Below are 17,432 nucleotides of genomic sequence, written 5' to 3'. Positions count from 1 at the left end.
GAAGGGTTCAGTTTGATTTTGTGAGAACCCTGTATGCAAGACAGCAAAAGAGACACAGATGTATAGAACAGACTTTTGGACTCTGTGGGAGAGGGATAGGGTGGGATGATTTGGGAGAATGGCATTGAAACATGTATAATATCATGTATGAAACGAATTGCCAGTCCAGGTTCAATGCATGAATGGATGCTTGGGGCTGGTGCACTGGGATGACTCAGAGGGATGGTATGGGGAGGAAGGAGGGAGGGGGGTTCAGGATGGGGAACACGTGTACACCTGTAGTGGATTCATGTTGATGTATGGCAAAACCAATACAACATTATAAAGTAATTAACCTCCAATTAAAATAAATAAATTTATATAAAAATTAAATAAGATTTTCAATCTTTTTTTAACTTATAAAAGTCTGTCTGCTCTATATTCCTTAACAGCCTAAATGGTAAAAGAATTTGAAAAAGAATCAATATATGTAAATATATAACTGAGTTTCTTTCCTGTACACCTGAAACTAACACAGCATTGTATAATATATACATTATAATATAATATAATATAATATAATATAATATAACATTTTTTGGATATCTCTGGTGGTCCAGTGGTTGAGAGTCCACCTGCCATTGCAGGAGACACGGATTCCAACCCTGGTCTGGGAAGATTCCACGTGCTCTTGGGCAACTAAGCCCATGTGCGCCAACCACTGAAGCCCACAGGCTCTAGAACCTGTGCTCTGCAACAAGAGAAGCCACTGGAATGAGGAGCCTGCACACCGCAACTAGAGAGTAGTCCTTACTCACCACAACTAGAGAAAGTCTGCTCACAGCAGCAAAGATCCAGTGCAGCCAAAAATAAATAAATAAATTTTAAAAATAAAATAGATTTTTAAAAGGCTCTGTGAACAACAGGATGAGGATATCTTAGAGATCAGGGCCAAAATCAAATGTGATACTTCCAGAGAAAACTGTTGATGTGATGGACTCTGTTCTAGACAGGAATGATGTATTTTTTGGCCCCTGATCTCAGCATTTCTATGCCATGTACAGAGCTGGCACCAGGAGATCCACATGATACCCCATGGGCCTGTGTTTTCTGTCAGCTGAGGAGTCATAAGCACCATTCTGATCTGTCACAGGTTGACAGGTTTGCTAAGAGGTTATAAGACTGAAAATAAAGTATCTTTGAGGAATTAAATCAGCCCTCTCAGAACATACTTTGAAATTATTATCACACAGAAGTTGTTTCTTTGGAGCAAAGTAGCGGGTAAATGTCAGTGTATTAGTCTTCTCAGATTGCCATAACAGAATATCACAGATGAGTGGCTGACACATCAGAAATGTATTTTCTCACAGTTCCAGAGGCTAAAAGCCCCAAATCTAAGTGCTGGTATGGTTAGTTTCTCCTGAGGCCTATCTCCTTGGCTTGCAAATGGCCACCTACTCATTGTGTCTTCACCTGGTCTTTCTGTGTTATTGCTGTCCTAATCTTGCCCTTCTTAAAAGGATATCAATCATAGTGGATCAGGGCCCACTTGACCTCATTTTAACTTAATCACTCCTTTAAAGGCCATATCTCCAGTTATGGTCACCTTCTGAGCTACTGGGGACTAGGGCTTCAACATCTGAATTTGGGAAGAAAACAGTTCAGCCCAGAACAGCCAGGCACAAATTTTATCTATTTGTCTACAATGTGGGGAGAGGAGGAAGGAGTAGGCTAGATCTGGGCTGTGCTGCTTGGCTGAGGAGCCCTCATCTGGGATGCACAGATTGTTCAATGGTGGCTACGACTTCGGCAACGAACATAAATAATCATGGCCTTATCATTTTGGTTAAAAATAATGATAATAATGCCTGCTCATTAAAAATAAAAGCCCCCCAAAAGTGCCAAGAAGCACAAAGATGAAACATTTTTTTAAAAAAATCACTCTAGGGGGGTTCAAGATGGAGGGGACATATGTATACCTAATGCTGATTCATGTCGATGTATGGCAAAACCATCATAATACCATAAAGCAATTATCCTCTAATTAAAACAAACAAAAACCTTCTAGAAAAAAAAATTATTCTAAGTCTCACCACCAAGAAATAACCATTTTCTCTCACCATGTTTTTCTACACATGTATCAGAGAAGGCGATGGCACCCCACCCCAGTACTCTTGCCTGGAAAATCCCATGGACAGAGGAGCCTGGTAGGCTGCAGTCCATAGGGTTGCGAAGAGTCGGACACGACTGAGCGACTTTACCTTCACTTTTTGCTTTCATGCATTGGAGAAGGAAATGGCAACCCACTCCAGTGTTCTTGCCTGGAGAATCCCAGGGACGGGGGAGCCTGGTGGGCTGCCGTATATGGGGTCACACAGAGTCGGACACCACTGAAGTGACTTAGCAGCAGCAGCAAACAGATAGAAGGCAAGATTGGTGGGTGCAGAGAGAAAGGAGAGAAATAAAAACAATTTACACAAGTGGGCTTATACTACATATCTTAGTTGAAGTCAAAGGTGTTGAGTTTCTCTTCAATGACATTAAGAGGAGAAAAATAAAAGGATGCTGTATGAGTCTCCTATTGCTGCTGTAACAAATCAGCACAAACCTAGTGGCTCAAGGCAACACTACTTAATACCTTACAGCTCTGGAGGTCAGAAATCTGACATGGGTCTCACTGTTAGCAGGCCTGCGTTCCTTTCTAGATGCGCTAAGGGAAATTGTGTATTCTTGCCTTTTCCAGCTTTCAGAGGCCCCTGCATTCCTCAGTTCCTGACCTACTTCCTCCATCTTGAAAGCTAATAACTTCAGCTGAGTTCTCCCATCTTATCGATTCTGACTCCCTCTTCACTTTGAAGGACCCCTGTGATTACACTGGGTCCACCAAACAATCCATGATACTCTCCCTATTTTAAGGTCACTTGATTTACAACCTTAATTCCATCTGAAACCTTGATTTTTCTTTTGCCACGTAATGCACCATATTCATGTGGGTGCATGCTCAGTCCCTTCAGTTGTGTCCGACTCTGTGCGACCCTATGGAATGTAGCCTGTCCGGCTCCTCTGTCCATGGGATCCTCCAGGCAAGAATACTGGAGTGGGTTGCCATGCCTCCTCCAGGAGATCTTCCTGACCAGGGATCGAACCCGCATCTCTTACATCTCCTGCATTGGCACGTGGGATCTGTGGCACTAGTGCCACCTGGGAATTCCTAACATATTCACAGGTTCTGGGAATTAGGTCTGGGACATCTTTGGGGGGTAAGGGCATCATTCTGCTTGCTCCAAATGCAAAATGTAAAACAAAAACAAAAAACTGCTGAACTTCAGCTAAATTTTTCATCACAACACCCTCCACTTTAAAATTTTTCTTAATTCTCTATGTAAAAAAAAAGAAAAAGAAAAATCATTATCAGATAAAATGCTTTTGTTTACAAGTAACAGAAATCAAATTGAACCAGCTTGACCAATAAGAGACTAAATCAGCTTACAAAAGAGGAAGTGAGCTCTGGCGCCCTAAATGCAGACCTAGAGGCCCCACATTCTTCTTACTTCTCTCCCCTGAAATATCCCAAGGCTCATAATACCTCTCGGTATTCATAATTACTAACATTTGCAAACACCTACTACCTGGAGTACAAGAAAGAGAGGGCGCTCCAGAGAGGATAGGTAAACTGCACAAGGCCACCCTGCCAGGGGTCCCAGGTCACCCAACTCTAGAAGCCAGTATCTTAACCACTGTCAGCCCTCACTGACCTGTGCTGGTGGAGACACTGTGGTCCAGAGACCTGCCTTCCTGAGTGCATGAGTAGGGGCTGGCGGCCCAAGTTTCCAGGTCTGGTGAGAGGCACAGACCAGCCCTCAGCCTGTCCATTACACACGATTATGGAGCTGCACCAGGATATTGCCAGGTTGCCTATTTCCTTCTCTTCCCTCTGCCTGGCTGGGCTAATCTGGGCCTTGGCAATGTGCCTATTGATCGACAGGCTGGTCTGCTACCTTAAACGGCTTGGTTTTCCCAGGTTAAAATTGTTTGTTCTTAGGATTTCCCTGGTGGTCCAGTGGCTAAGATTCTCTGCTCCTAAAGGAGAGGTCCTGGGTTCAATTCCCAGTCAGGAAACTAGATTTCACAGGATGCAACTAAACAGATCCCGCAAACCACAGTGAAGATCAGAGATCTCCTGTCATGCAACTTGGACACGGGCAGCCAAATAAATAAACATACTTAAAAAAAATATTGTTTGTTCTTGCCGCCTCCAGGCCACCGGTGTACAGGTAGTGCCTCCTCAAGGGGGGGGGGGCTGTCTTTAGTGTGCAATATTTAGCAGGAGCGCTGGGAGGCTTTGATGACGTGTAAAACTGTGGCCCAACAAAGGCTTCCCAGAGTGTCCCTTCAGTGGTGGCCTGAGGAAGAGGTGGTGGCGGCGGTTGGCGTTGGCAAAGAAATGCGTTTGAGCCAGAACCAGGGTTTGCAGTGTGCTCTCCGCCCACAGAAATGAGCCATGAGGCTGCACCAGCGTTACCTACTGCAACCTCAACATGTATGCCATCCTCCCAGAGTGTGCCTGCCCTGACACCGCTGTGGCCAACTATGACCTGGTGAGTCTTTTTGAGTGACCGGTCTGCTTTGACTATGTGTTGCCGACCATTTTTCCCTGTCAATGTGGCCGTCTCATTTGTCGCAACTGTCGCCCAAAGCTCACACATTGTCCGACTTGCCGGGGCCCATTGGGGTCCACTTGCAACTTGGCTATGGACAAAGTGGCCAATTCAGTACTTTTGCATGTACATATTCCTCTTCTGGATGTGAACTAACTCTGTGAACTAACTCTACACAGAAAAGGCAGGCCGACCACGAAGAGCTCTGTGAGTTTAGGCCTTGTTCCTGTCCATTCCCTGGTGTTGCCTGTAAATGGCAAGGCTCTTTGGATGCTGTTGTGCCACATCTGACGCATCACCGTGAGTCCATGACAACCCTACAGGGAGAGGATATAGTTTTCCTTGCTATAGACATTCATCTTCCTGGTGCTGTTGACTGGGTGATGGTGCAGTCCTGTTTTGACTTTGACTTCATGCTAGTCTTGGAGAAACAGGAAAACCAAGATGGTCACCAGCAATTCTTTGCGATTGTACAGCTGATAGGAACACGCGAGCAAGCTAAAAATTCTGCTTATTGACTTGAGCTAAATGCTCATAGGCGGCGATTGGCTTGGGAAGCCACTCCTCGATCTATTCATGAGGGAATTACAACAGCCATTAGGAACAGTGACTGCCTAGTCTTTGACACCAGCATTGCACAGCGTTTTGCAGAAAATGGCAATTTACGCATCATTGTAACTATTTCCATGTGTTGAAATGGCAAACAAACATTTTCTGGCCAGTGTTTAAAACCAATGCATTCAGTTTCCCAGAGAATAAGGCACCTGTCTGCCTACCAACCAGAAATCTTTGGTAGGTGGAAGCTAGACACATGATGGTAAATCCAATATTATAAAGTTAAAAAATAATAATAATTAATAAATGATAAATGGTTAAACAAACAAAAATAATAAATACCTCCAATACTAAAAATTAAAAAAGACAAAGGAAAGGCTGTTAAATAGAGGGAAGATTTGCATGTAATACCATTAATATATTTAAAAATAAGTCAACAGTAAACACTGAAAAATACAGATATATTTAATGCAACATGGGCATCTTTTGTATTAAAAAAGGAAGCACAGTAAAGCAGTTCTGAATTTGTGTTTGCTGTAGATTGAAGTGTACTGTTGAAAAATGCTGGGTTCTTGTTTTTGTTTTTTGTTTGCCTGTGTGTGTGCGTATGTTTGGATTTTTTTCCCTTTAACTGACAAGATGTGTTGAGTGCCCTTGAACCACTGATATTCCCCTATGTGAGTCAATACATAGTGCTGCTGCTGTTTGTGTATATTTTTTTGTGCCTGTATTTGCTAATTTTATAATTCTAGTTTTCATTAAATAAATTTCACTTTCTTTTCTATAAATAAAAAAACATTGACTGTTCTCATCTCCAAGTGCTTTTACACATGTCACTGGCACATTCTGTCTCCCCTTCTTCTGCTTGGTTAACTTCATATCCTTTATATTTCAACCAAGATGTCACTTACTCAAGGGCCCCTTCCTGTCATCCTCAACTGTAGAAGGCTAATTAACACATGCGTGCCTGCTAAGGCGCTTCAGTTGTGTTTGACTCTTTGTGACCCTATGGACTGTGCCCACCAGGCTCCTCTGTCCATGGGATCTTCCAGGTAAAAAGGTACTGGAGTGGGTTGCCACATCCTTCTTCAGGGGATCTTCCTGACCCAGGGATCCAACCCAAGTCTCTTAGGTCTTCTGCACTGGCAAGCGAGTTCTTTACCACTACTGCCACCTGGAAAGTCCAGGCTAACTAATAGCCCTACAAAATTATCTACCTCCTAATCCTTGAAACCTGTGACTGTTCATTTATATGGTAAAAAAGACTTTGTAGGTGTGATTAAGTGAAGAGTCTTCGACATGGAGATTATCTTGATTATCTGACGGGCTCTAAATGAAACCACATTTAGATCTACTGGATCATCGAAAAAGCAAGAGAGTTCCAGAAAAACATCTATTTCTGCTTTATTGACTATGCCAAAGCCTTTGACTCTGTGGATCCCAATAAACTGTGGAAAATTCTGAAAGAGATGGGAATACAGACCACCTGACCTGCCTCTTGAGAAACCCATATGCAGGTCAGGAAGCAACAGTTAGAACTGGACATGGAACAACAGACTGGTTCCAAATAGGAAAAGGAGTACATCAAGGCTGTATATTGTCACCCTGCTTATTTAACTTCTATGCAGAGTACATCATGAGAAATGCTGGGCTGGAAGAAGCACAAGCTGGAATCAAGATTGCCGGGAGAAATATCAATAACCTCAGATATGCAGATGACACCACCCTTATGGCAGAAAGTGAAGAGGAACTAAAGAGCCTCTTGATGAAAGTGAAAGAGGAGAGTGAAAAAGTTGGCTTAAAGCTCAACATTCAGAAAACAGAGATCATGGCATCTGGTCCCATCACTTCATGGCAAATAGATGGGGAAACAGTAAAAACAGTGTCAGACTTTATTTTGGGGGGCGCCAAAATCACTGCAGATGGTGACTGCAGCCATGAAATTAAAAGACGCTTACTCCTTGGAAGAAAAGTTATGACCAACCTAGATAGCATATTCAAAAGCAGAGCATTACTTTGCTAAGAAAGGTCCATCGAGTCAAGGCTATGGTTTTTTTAGTGGTCATGTATGGATGTGAGAGTTGGACTGTGAAGAAAGCTGAGCACTGAAGAACTGATGCTTTTGAACTGTGGTGTTGGAGAAGACTCTTGAGAGTCCCTTGGACTGCAAGGAGATCCAACCAGTCCATCCTAAAGGAGATCAGTCCTGGGTGTTCATTGGAAGGACTGATACTTTGGCCACCTCATGCAAAGAATTGACTCATTGGAAAAGACCTTGATGCTGGGAGGGATTGAGGGCAGGAGGAGAAGGGGACGACAGAGGATGAGATGGCTGGATGGCACCACCGACTCGATGGATGTGAGTTTGAGTGAACTCTGGGAGCTGGTGATGTACAGGGAGGCCTGGCATGCTGTGATTCACAGGGTCACAAAGAATGGGACATGACTGAGTGACTGAACTGAACTGAAATGTAACCACAAGTGTCCTTATAAGAGGGAGCCTGAGGGAGATTTGAGATAGATAGTAGAGGAGATGCACACACAGAGGAGGTGGCATTATGACCATGGGGGAAGAGACTGGAGTGATGTGGCCAAAGCTGAAAAATGCTAGCGGCCACCAGAAGCTGGAAGACTCAACCAGACAGTGCCCCATTAGAAAGCCTTTTTCCTGATCCCTTTTTCCAGGATTGGATATAGATATGAAGGCTGGAGGTACAGTAGCCATCTTGGGACCACAAGGCATAAACATGAAAACATAAGTTAGTATACTTAAAGATGATCAAGATGAAAGATGGAGAGAATATTCGAAGCTGTTTACAGTATCATTGAGCCTGTGACTGCCAACCTCAAATGTTCTGGTAATGGGAGAAAATAAAGCCTTCCCACTTGAAGGCCGTCTAATAGAATTTTCTGTTACTTGCAGGGAGAAGAATGCTTTACTGGAAAAAAAAAAAAACCTTTCAGATAATCTCTTAACTATCCCTTTGAAATTGCCAGGCTAGGTTCTAGCATGTCCATTTTGTAAACAAGGAAACAGAGCTGCAGAGCCTATGTGGTTTAAATGTCTGGATCTGGTGGAAAGAGCATTTTTCTTTTCTTTTTTTTTTTTTGGTTTTGCTGCAAGGCTTCAGGGATCTTCGTTCCCTGATCAGGGATTGATCCACAGCCCTTGTCAGTGAAAAAGCACAGAGTCCCAACCACGGAACTGCCTATGAATTCAGGCAGGCATTTCCTTTGGGGTAGAAATAATACTGTCTGAACAAGAACTATCGCAGCATATTGTGTGGACCTATATCATAAGAACATCAAATGGCCCTGAAGGTGGCCCAGTTGGGGAACCCCTGCCCACTGCCCCACTAGCCCCAGGGGCTTTGTCCTAGGAGAAGCACTGGATCCAGTGGTGGGGGTGGGAAGGAGCATGATGGGTCTCATTTAAAACAGAAAGTGCCTTCATTCTAAGGAGAAGAAGAAATCCACTACTGGAGGCATTTAGTGAAATCAAAGTTATATTTAATGCTGCGGCTGAATTCTCCCAACTCTAGATGGACCCTGAAACCTATTATTAAAGCCAAGCAGGCTATAGAACACCAGCACGTCATTCATCTCTAGTCTCTGAAGAACAGCATTCCATGTCCAGGGTCACTCCGCCCCCAGCAGTGTTGCCCAGAGCAGTGTCCAGTTTAGAGATGCAAATGCCCTCCCATCCCCACCCCCTGGCCAGTGCTGTGTCTGCTATAAAGGAAGGAAAGGCAAATCCTAGAAGCTAGGAGGCCCTCCCAGAAGAAGGCTGCCCTGTCCTTGAGCTCCTCAGCTTGCAGAGCCCATTTCCACAGAGGATTCAATCCACACAGTACTGTGTGTGTGTGTTCAGGAATGAATTCTCCTGCAGTAACAAACCAACACCCCAATGTCAGTGGTGCAACACAATAATAAACATCACAGACTAATACCTGTGTTGCTGGTTGACAGGTGGATTTCCAAGTAGTGGCAGAGGACCCCAGGCTCCTTGTACACTGTGGCTTCACTCTGCTGAGGCTCTGTAAAAGCACATGAAAGTTATAGTTGCTCAGTTGTGTCTGACTCTTTGTGACCCCATGGATTATACAGTCCATGGAATTCTCCAGGTCAGAATATTGGAGTTGGTAGCCGCTCCCTTCTCCAAGGTATCTTCCCAACCCACAGATTGAACCCAGGTCTCCCACATTGCGAATGGATTCTTTACCAGCTGAGCCAGCAGGGAAGCCCATAAGCTAATGATAAACAACTATAATCCAATAACTTTTTTTTTTTTACAAAAAAAATCTCATTCCTATAGCTGCTGCTGCTGCTGCTGCTGCTGCTAAGTCGCTTCAGTTGTGTCCGACTCCGTGCGACCCCATAGATGGCAGCCCACCAGGCTCCACTGTCCCTGGGATTCTCCAGGCAAGAACAGTGGAGTGGGTTGCCATTTCCTTCTCCAGTGCATGAAAGTGAGCGACCCCATGGACTGCAGCCCACCAGGCTCCTCTGGCCATGGGATTCTCCAGGTAAGAGTACTGGAGTGGGTTGCCAGTGCCTTCTCCTCCTATAGCTGAAACCCACACAAACATCAAAGACCTCACACATGAAAATGTCTGCCAAATAGCTCAAAGATTTCATGTGATAAGATTTAGACCATTAAGAGTTATGAGTTCCCGCATCTTTGACAGAGACTTCCGCAAAGTTCAGAAGACCTCACACACTCAGACTCAACACAATTCTGAGGCCGTGGACAATGATTCCCAAGAACCTCAGAGATTTCATAGACTGAGACAATGACTGGGAAACACTGCAGAGACTTCACACCCTGAGAAACAGTCCCAAAGAGCTCAGTGATCTTACACTGTGGTTGCAACAGAAAACAATTCTGAGGCCTTAAGCTTTGGAATGGGTCCACTCTCTCCACCCCTAACTCCTCACCAACCTCACAGACCTCACAAGTTCAGAGAAAATCTGAAGCAGAGATTTCACATCTGATCACATAGAATCCTAATATGTCAGAGACCTTCAGACCTGAACACATACCCCAGACGGCTCTGGCAATTCACACCCTAGGAACGCACAACCCCCTAAGGGCTCAAACTATTCACTCAGGGGCACAGGTGGCAAGTATCTCAGTGATCTCATCCCCTTGAGAGTCAGCTCTCCAAAACAGTTCAGAGGACATGACATAAAACCCCAAACAGCTCAGAAGACTCACACTCTGGAACCCCAATCCATGGACAAACAGTGATACCACACAGTTACACAGATGGCTAAATAGACGCCACCCCTTAGAAATAGAACAGAGGTCAGAGACATCATACTCTTAACAGAGATTGTCCATAGGGACAGACTCTTCACACCTGGGAACATATCCCAAATGGCTCATAATTCCCATCATGTGACACAGGACCTTCCACCCCAAAAAACACAGACTTCATACTCTGAACATAGATCCCCAAATTGTAGAAAGTTCACATCCTGGGACCCAGACCCCAAAGAGCTCAGAGAACTTGCACTCTTGGACACAAGCCAGAAAACAATCTGGAGATATTAGGCCACGAATACAGATGCCCATGAGTTCACAGACCCCCTGTGTTGGGACCAGGATCCAAAATATCCCAGAGATTTCACACTATGGGGTACAGGTGCCCTAGAGAGTTCTTGCAGCCTAGACATAGTCACCAGAGAGTCTAAATTCACCTAGAGTGTTCAGACATGTCACACCTTGGACACAGACCACCACCAAAAAAAAAAAAAAAAAAAAAACCCTGTTCAGGAAACTCCTAAATTGGGAAGATTTCAAACAGACTCACAGAGTTCATGGAAACCAATTGGCAAAGACAACTCCAACTTGAAACATACACCTGATCAAATTCTAACAGACCAATTATTAGTCAGAGGCATCACACCCTTAGACAGAAACCACCAAATGTATGCATATACCCCAAGTGACACAGTGGTTTTATGTCATGGAACACACACCCAAAAGAACTCAGATGCCTCATACCCTTCAAACAGCTCATATCCTCAAACAGATAAAAGACCTCTTATCTTGGACCCTGACTGAAAAATAATTCATAACCATTGTAGCATTAACAAGCATCCCAGAGAAACTCAGAGACCTCAAGTGTTGGGGCACAGATACAGAACCACCTCCAAGACATGACACCAAAGCAAAAGTGTCACTCAGTTGTGTCTGACTCTTTGTGAATTAATGGACTGTAGCCCACCAGGGTTGTCTATCCATGTGGATTCTCCAGGCAAGAATACTGCAGTGCGTTGCCATGCCCTTCTTCAGGGAATCTCCCTGGCCCAGGGATCCAACCTGCATCTCTTAGGTCTCCTGCACTGGCAAGTGGGTTCCTTACCACTAGCATCATCTGGAAAGCCTGGGCTAACTAATAGCCCTACAAAATCATCCACCTCCTAATCGTTGAAACCTGTCAACGATTGAAAACTTGCAAAAGAAGACTTTGTAGATGTGATTAAGTGAAGGATCTGGAGACAGGGAGATTATCCTAACTATCTGGTGGGCTCTAAAAGTAACCACCAAGTGTTATACAAGGGAGCCTGAAGCAGATTTTAGATAGCAGAAGAGGAGATGCATACACAGAGGAGGTGGCATTATGTCCATGGAGGAAGATATTGGAGTGATGGGGCCACAAGTGAAAAAATGCCAGCTGCTACCAGAAGCTGGAAGACACAACAAGACAATGCCTAATTAGAAAGAAAGCCTTTGTCCTGATCCCCTTTTCCTGTATTGGATATAGATGTGAGGGCTGAAAGTGCAGCAGCCATCTTGGGACCACAAGGCAATAAATGTGATGACAAAAGTCACTATGCTTAAAAGTGGTTAAGATGAAAGAGGGAAAGAAAAGTCAAACCTGTTTGCAATATCATTGAGCCTGCGATTGCCAGCCACAAATGTTCTGGTAATGGGAGAAAATAAAGTCTTCCCACTTGAAGGTGTCGACTAAAAAAAAGATATACAACTTGAGAGTTGTGAGTTAAGTTTTATTTGGGGCAAAATGAGGACCGTAGCCCAGGAGGCAGCATCTCAGATAGCTCTGAGAGACTGCTCTAAAATGGCAGTGGGGGCAAGTCAATATATAAGGTTTTGGTGAAGGGGGAGTTCAATGCCGTGAAGCACTCATTTCACAAAAGGTTTTTGTTAGTCACAAGGATCTGATGTCACCATGAAGGGATTTAGTGCTTCTCTAGATATGAGGAGATGCAAGGATTGAGATCATAAAATCTGTTCCTAAAAACATCCAACTATCTAAAGAGCTGTCCCACCAGGTTCCTTGGAGCACAGAGTGCCTCACCCGACCCTGAACTCCCTCAAGGATTGTTGAAGGTCAACCCTAAGCTATAGCAGCATGGGGTTCAATCTCCATAGAAAAGTGAAGTCACTCAGTCGTGTCCAACTCTTTGGGACCCCATGGACTGTAGCCTACAAAGCTCCTCTGTCCCTGGGATTTTCCAGGCAATAGTACTGGAGTAGATTGCCATTTCCTTCTCCAAGGGATCTTCCCAACTCAGGGATCGAACCTGGGTCTCCCACATTGTAGACAGATGCTTTACCATCTGAGCCATCAGGGAAGTCCTGATCTCCATAGAGGCAGATGACAAATACCTTTGTTGTTCGGTTGTTGGCAATGCTCTTGGTAAATGCCAATTTGTAGTTGACATGACCCCCTTGTGGTCATAAATCCAACCATATTTTGCAGGGCATTTCATGACCATTTTGTCCTGCATTGCTGGGAAGGCTCGTTCCCAGTTCTGAAGAAGGTTTTTGTTGATAAGACACTCAATGTGCTATTACTGGATTAGGTCTTAATAGTCAAAGATCTCTGGACACCTGTCCTCTAGTTATGGTCCAGGAAAGTATTCCCTCTCATTGCACCTTTTCATACCTAGACTTACACTATTACAATCATTGATCATATATCGGGCTATACATTTGACCAACTGCTTCAAGTCTAGTTATCATTTTCATTGGAGGCTAAGTCATATGCTTGGTAATACAAGAAATGATACTCTTGTGAAACAAGCAAAATACAAATGGTATAGTTAATAACATTAGTGGAATTAAATATTTTAGCCATGAGCCTCACACACCAAACCAGTTTTTTTTTTTTTAAAGATTGTTAAGACTAGGGAATGGGTCACTTAAAGCAGAAATCTGATTTTCCATGTGGTTCATCAAAAGAGGATTAAAGGATTTATCAGGTATGAAAATATAGCATTCAGTTTGAATTTTAGCACAGATATCTTCCTGAGATGCTGTAAGGTATCAATGGCTTTGCAGTTGTGTAGCACTGCCTTTCTCGTCATAGAGATCTCAGAATTCAATAGACTAACAGCCCGATTACTATCATTTAAAGCTTATGAAAGTTGTTAAGGCTTAGATATCATCAACTATATCTTCCAACCCCATTGAAGGCACACACACACACACACACACACACACACACACACACACACACAAGCTGCTAAATGGTCATACCAGTAGAATACAGATCTTTGACCCACTGGGATCATACCAATGGTAGATTAGTTAGGGTTACCTCTAATTTGTTAACATGTATGACCTTAAATTCATGGGAATCCCAGGCTACACCTTCGTATCCATCCCTATAGATGTCAAGGCCATAAATTAGTGCTATAAATCCACTGAGTTCCATACCAATCACTCTCTCTAAGGGTAATAATAGGCATAGTTCATAAAGCACCCAGCCTTGTCTCATAATTACCAGGTTGATCATTTTTAGTATGAGTTAACTGTTCCCAACATAGAGGAGCCTTTAAACTTAAATGACCATAGCCTGGTGTTAACCATGTAGATCCTCCCCATAATTGTGGGAGTTTTCCTTTTAACAGATGAGAGGTTAACTTTTTATTGAGACTTAGCTCATCATTCCGATTGAGTTTAAATGATCCTAAGAGAATACTTAAATCTATGGCCAGCATCAGAGCAGGTATTATTAGTTGGCCAGGTGAGAGGACCCCATCTAGTAATATCACAAATAGACAGAACAGTACTGAACACTCATCTAAAACAAATATCCTGGGGGTATCCAATCAGAGCCCTAGAGAACAGAAATCCACCAAGGTAACACAGAAATACTAGGCACAGGTAATTGGCCACAACCCAACAATTGGATTGAGTTTTAAATTAGCATAGAATCATGTCCATGATTGAAAACATGTGATTGATAGGCATATGTCCAAGGAATCAAGAAAACATTATAAATGATCATAAAAGTCAGATCACCATCTTGGGCAAGCTGTCTACTTCTGATGTCATCTTCTTCTCGTCCTAGTAGCTTCCTCTGTTTGAGCATTGTTTTAAGGTGAGTTTGAGATCAGCAGGCCTCTCTATGGACCAGTCCAGCTTAGGGGCCTTTGGAAGTGGGAGTTAAACCCAAGAGTCAATTTCCCTTCAATTTCACTGGGCATGAGCTAGTTAAGAGTACCTGATAGAAAGGTCCTTCCATCTAGGTTGGAGACAGTTCCTGAAATTGTCTTCCTTAAATTATGTCTTCTTCCAGTCTTGATTGTAGGTCATGTGTGAGGCATCTGATATGCATCCAAAGATAGATTACTTCAGAAACAACGCTAGAGTGTTCTTTAATGTGAAGTGAAGTTGCTCAGTTGTGTCCGACTCTTTGCGACCCCATGGACTATAGCCTACAAGGCTCCTCTGTCCATGGAATTTTCCAGGCAAGAGTACTAGAGTGGGTTGCCATTTCCTTCTCCACGGATCTTCCCAGCCCAGGGATCAAACCTGGGTCTCCTGCACTGCAGGCAGATGCTTTACCGTCTGAGCCACCAGGGAAGCCATTATTAAAGTTCCTTAATAATTCAATTCAATTTTACATTAATATACCCTAACAGCAAAGAACTATCCAGGAAATGAGTCTTAGTAGATAACTAAGACTTAGAAGATAACCCTCCATTAACAAACTGGGATTTAACATTCATTGAAACATCTCTTTCTCCTTAAAATCACCATCATTTTTACCAAATATAATCAAATTAAGACCTGTTTGTAGTATGGGTCTGGTCTCAATAAACTTGGCCTGATGACTTATGTAACCATAATTGATCATAGACATTTTGCTTTGCTGAAACTTTTATAGAGTCTCAGACTGAACTTTTAAAATAAAAGCTTTCAGGGCTAGGAAAGCCATGCCAAAGGCTTATCACAGATTTTGCCTAACAGATCTAAATAAATTCCTCCCTTCTCAAGGTCTCCAAAATTCCTTGAGATTTCTGTACCTGTTATTGAGATAATCTTCCTAACTTATCTGATAAAGTTACTGGAAACTAAGAGCTTCCAATCTCTGGAGGGTTCAGATATAGAGAAAAGATAAATGTTTCAATTTGTTTATAAAATATAATTTTACCAAATTACTGTCATAATTAGTTTGAGGGGACGGTTTTTTTTTTCATTACACCTGGAAAACACAGATTCAAATCAGTAATTTTTCAGATAGAAACCATAAAACTTATAAGCATATTCACTACTTCCTTCAGTCCTTTTGTTAACCTTTGTGAAGTCATCAGGTTTTCTATTAGAATCTTTTACCCAGTTCAGAAACTGGTATTTATCCCAAAGTCCTTTTTATAAATCTTCTAGAAGAGGCGAAACTTGTTTAATGCTATGACAATATTTTGAGATAGTAACTAGAATTATGCTTGATAACATTTTACCCAAACATATCAGACTTTTAGGAACTCCATACAGTTTCTAGGATATCTATATTAATAACATTTACCATACAATATAACCTGACTTATTACTCACTTTACAATACATCTCATGTAATTCTGTATACAAAATGAACCTAATTAGTATAATATCTCTCTTTGGGATATTTCAGTGGCCCTCTGAAGCATCCCAAAGTTAGGTACAAATCTTCTACATTAGAATGACTTAGGAAGCTTTGTCAACAAGTATCAAAAGGTTTAGAACACTTAGTCAGATAGGATTATAGGTCATTGAGAAACAACAGCTATTCACTTAGCCAAAGTAACAATAAGGGATTTCAGAACAGGTCATTTAAAAGATAAAGAAATTTAAATCTACTATCATAGGCAGTTCAATATCTGAAGAAAAGGTGTCCTCTTAACAGAAAGAAAAGCTAAATTAAAGTTTTTGCACCATCTTACTTTACTTAAAAGGTAAACTTAATTAACTTTATTTTAAACTTAGTCCTCAGTTCATTTCAGTTCAGTCGCTCAGTCATGTCCGACTGCGACCCCATGAACTGCAGCACGCCAGGCCTCCGTGTCCATCACCAACTCCCGGAGTTCACTCACACTCACATCTATCGAGTCGGTGATGCCATCCAGCCATCTCATCCTCTGTCGTCCCCTTCTCCTCCTGCCCCCAATCCCTCCCAGCATCAGAGTCTTTTCCAATGAGTCAACTCTTCACATGAGGTGGCCAAAGTACTGGAGTTTCAGCTTTAGCATCATTCCTTCCAAAGAATACCCAGGACTGATCTCCTTTAGGTTGGATTGGTTGATCTCCTTGCAGTCCAAGGGACTCTCAAGAGTCTTCTCCAACACCACAGTTCAAAAGCATCAATTCTTCAGCGCTCAGCTTTCTTCACAGTCCAACTCTTACATCCATACATGACCACTAAAAAAACCACAGCCTTGACTAGATGGACCTTTCTTGGCAAAGTAATGTCTCTGCTTTTGAATATGCTATCTAGGTTGGTCATAACTTTCCTTCCAAGGAGTAAGCGTCTTTTAATTTCATGGCTGCAGTCACCATCTGCAGTGATTTTGGAGCCCCCCAAAATAAAGTCTGACACTGTTTTTATTGTTTCCCCATCTATTTCCCATGAAGTGATGGGACCAGATGCCATGATCTTCGTTTTCTGAATGTTGAGCTTTAAGCCAACTTTTTCACTCTCCTCTTTCACTTTCATCAAGAGGCTTTTGAGTTCCTCTTCACTTTCTGCCATAAGGGTGGTGTCATCTGCATATCAGGTTATTGATATTTCTCCCGGAAATCTTGATTCCAGCTTGTGCTTCTTCCAGCCCAGCATTTCTCATGATGTACTCTGCATATAATTTAAATAAGCAGGGTGACAATATACAGCCTTGATGTACTCCTTTTCCTATTTGGAACCAGTCTGTTGTTCCATGTCCAGTTCTAACTGTTGCTTCCTGACCTGCATACAGGTTTCTCAAGAGGCAGGTCAGGTGGTCTGGTAT

General features: G+C 42.8%; 1 non-coding gene and 1 pseudogene across 1 annotated transcript; both read left to right on the top strand.

Moving 5' to 3' along the window:
- Positions 1 to 4,025: 4,025 nt before the first annotated feature.
- On the top strand, positions 4,026 to 4,098 carry TRNAR-CCU (transfer RNA arginine (anticodon CCU)). The gene has a single exon. It is a non-coding gene; the product is annotated as a tRNA-Arg (tRNA).
- Positions 4,099 to 4,458: 360 nt separating this feature from the next.
- On the top strand, positions 4,459 to 5,333 carry LOC105605476 (E3 ubiquitin-protein ligase SIAH1-like; annotated as a pseudogene).
- The last annotated feature ends 12,099 nt before the right edge of the window (positions 5,334 to 17,432 follow it).

This window comes from Ovis aries, chromosome X (assembly GCF_016772045.2).
Source record: "Ovis aries strain OAR_USU_Benz2616 breed Rambouillet chromosome X, ARS-UI_Ramb_v3.0, whole genome shotgun sequence".
Taxonomy (NCBI): Eukaryota; Metazoa; Chordata; class Mammalia; order Artiodactyla; family Bovidae; genus Ovis; species Ovis aries.
Note: the sequence above shows the minus strand (reverse complement) of the source record. Positions and strands in the feature narration are given on the sequence as shown.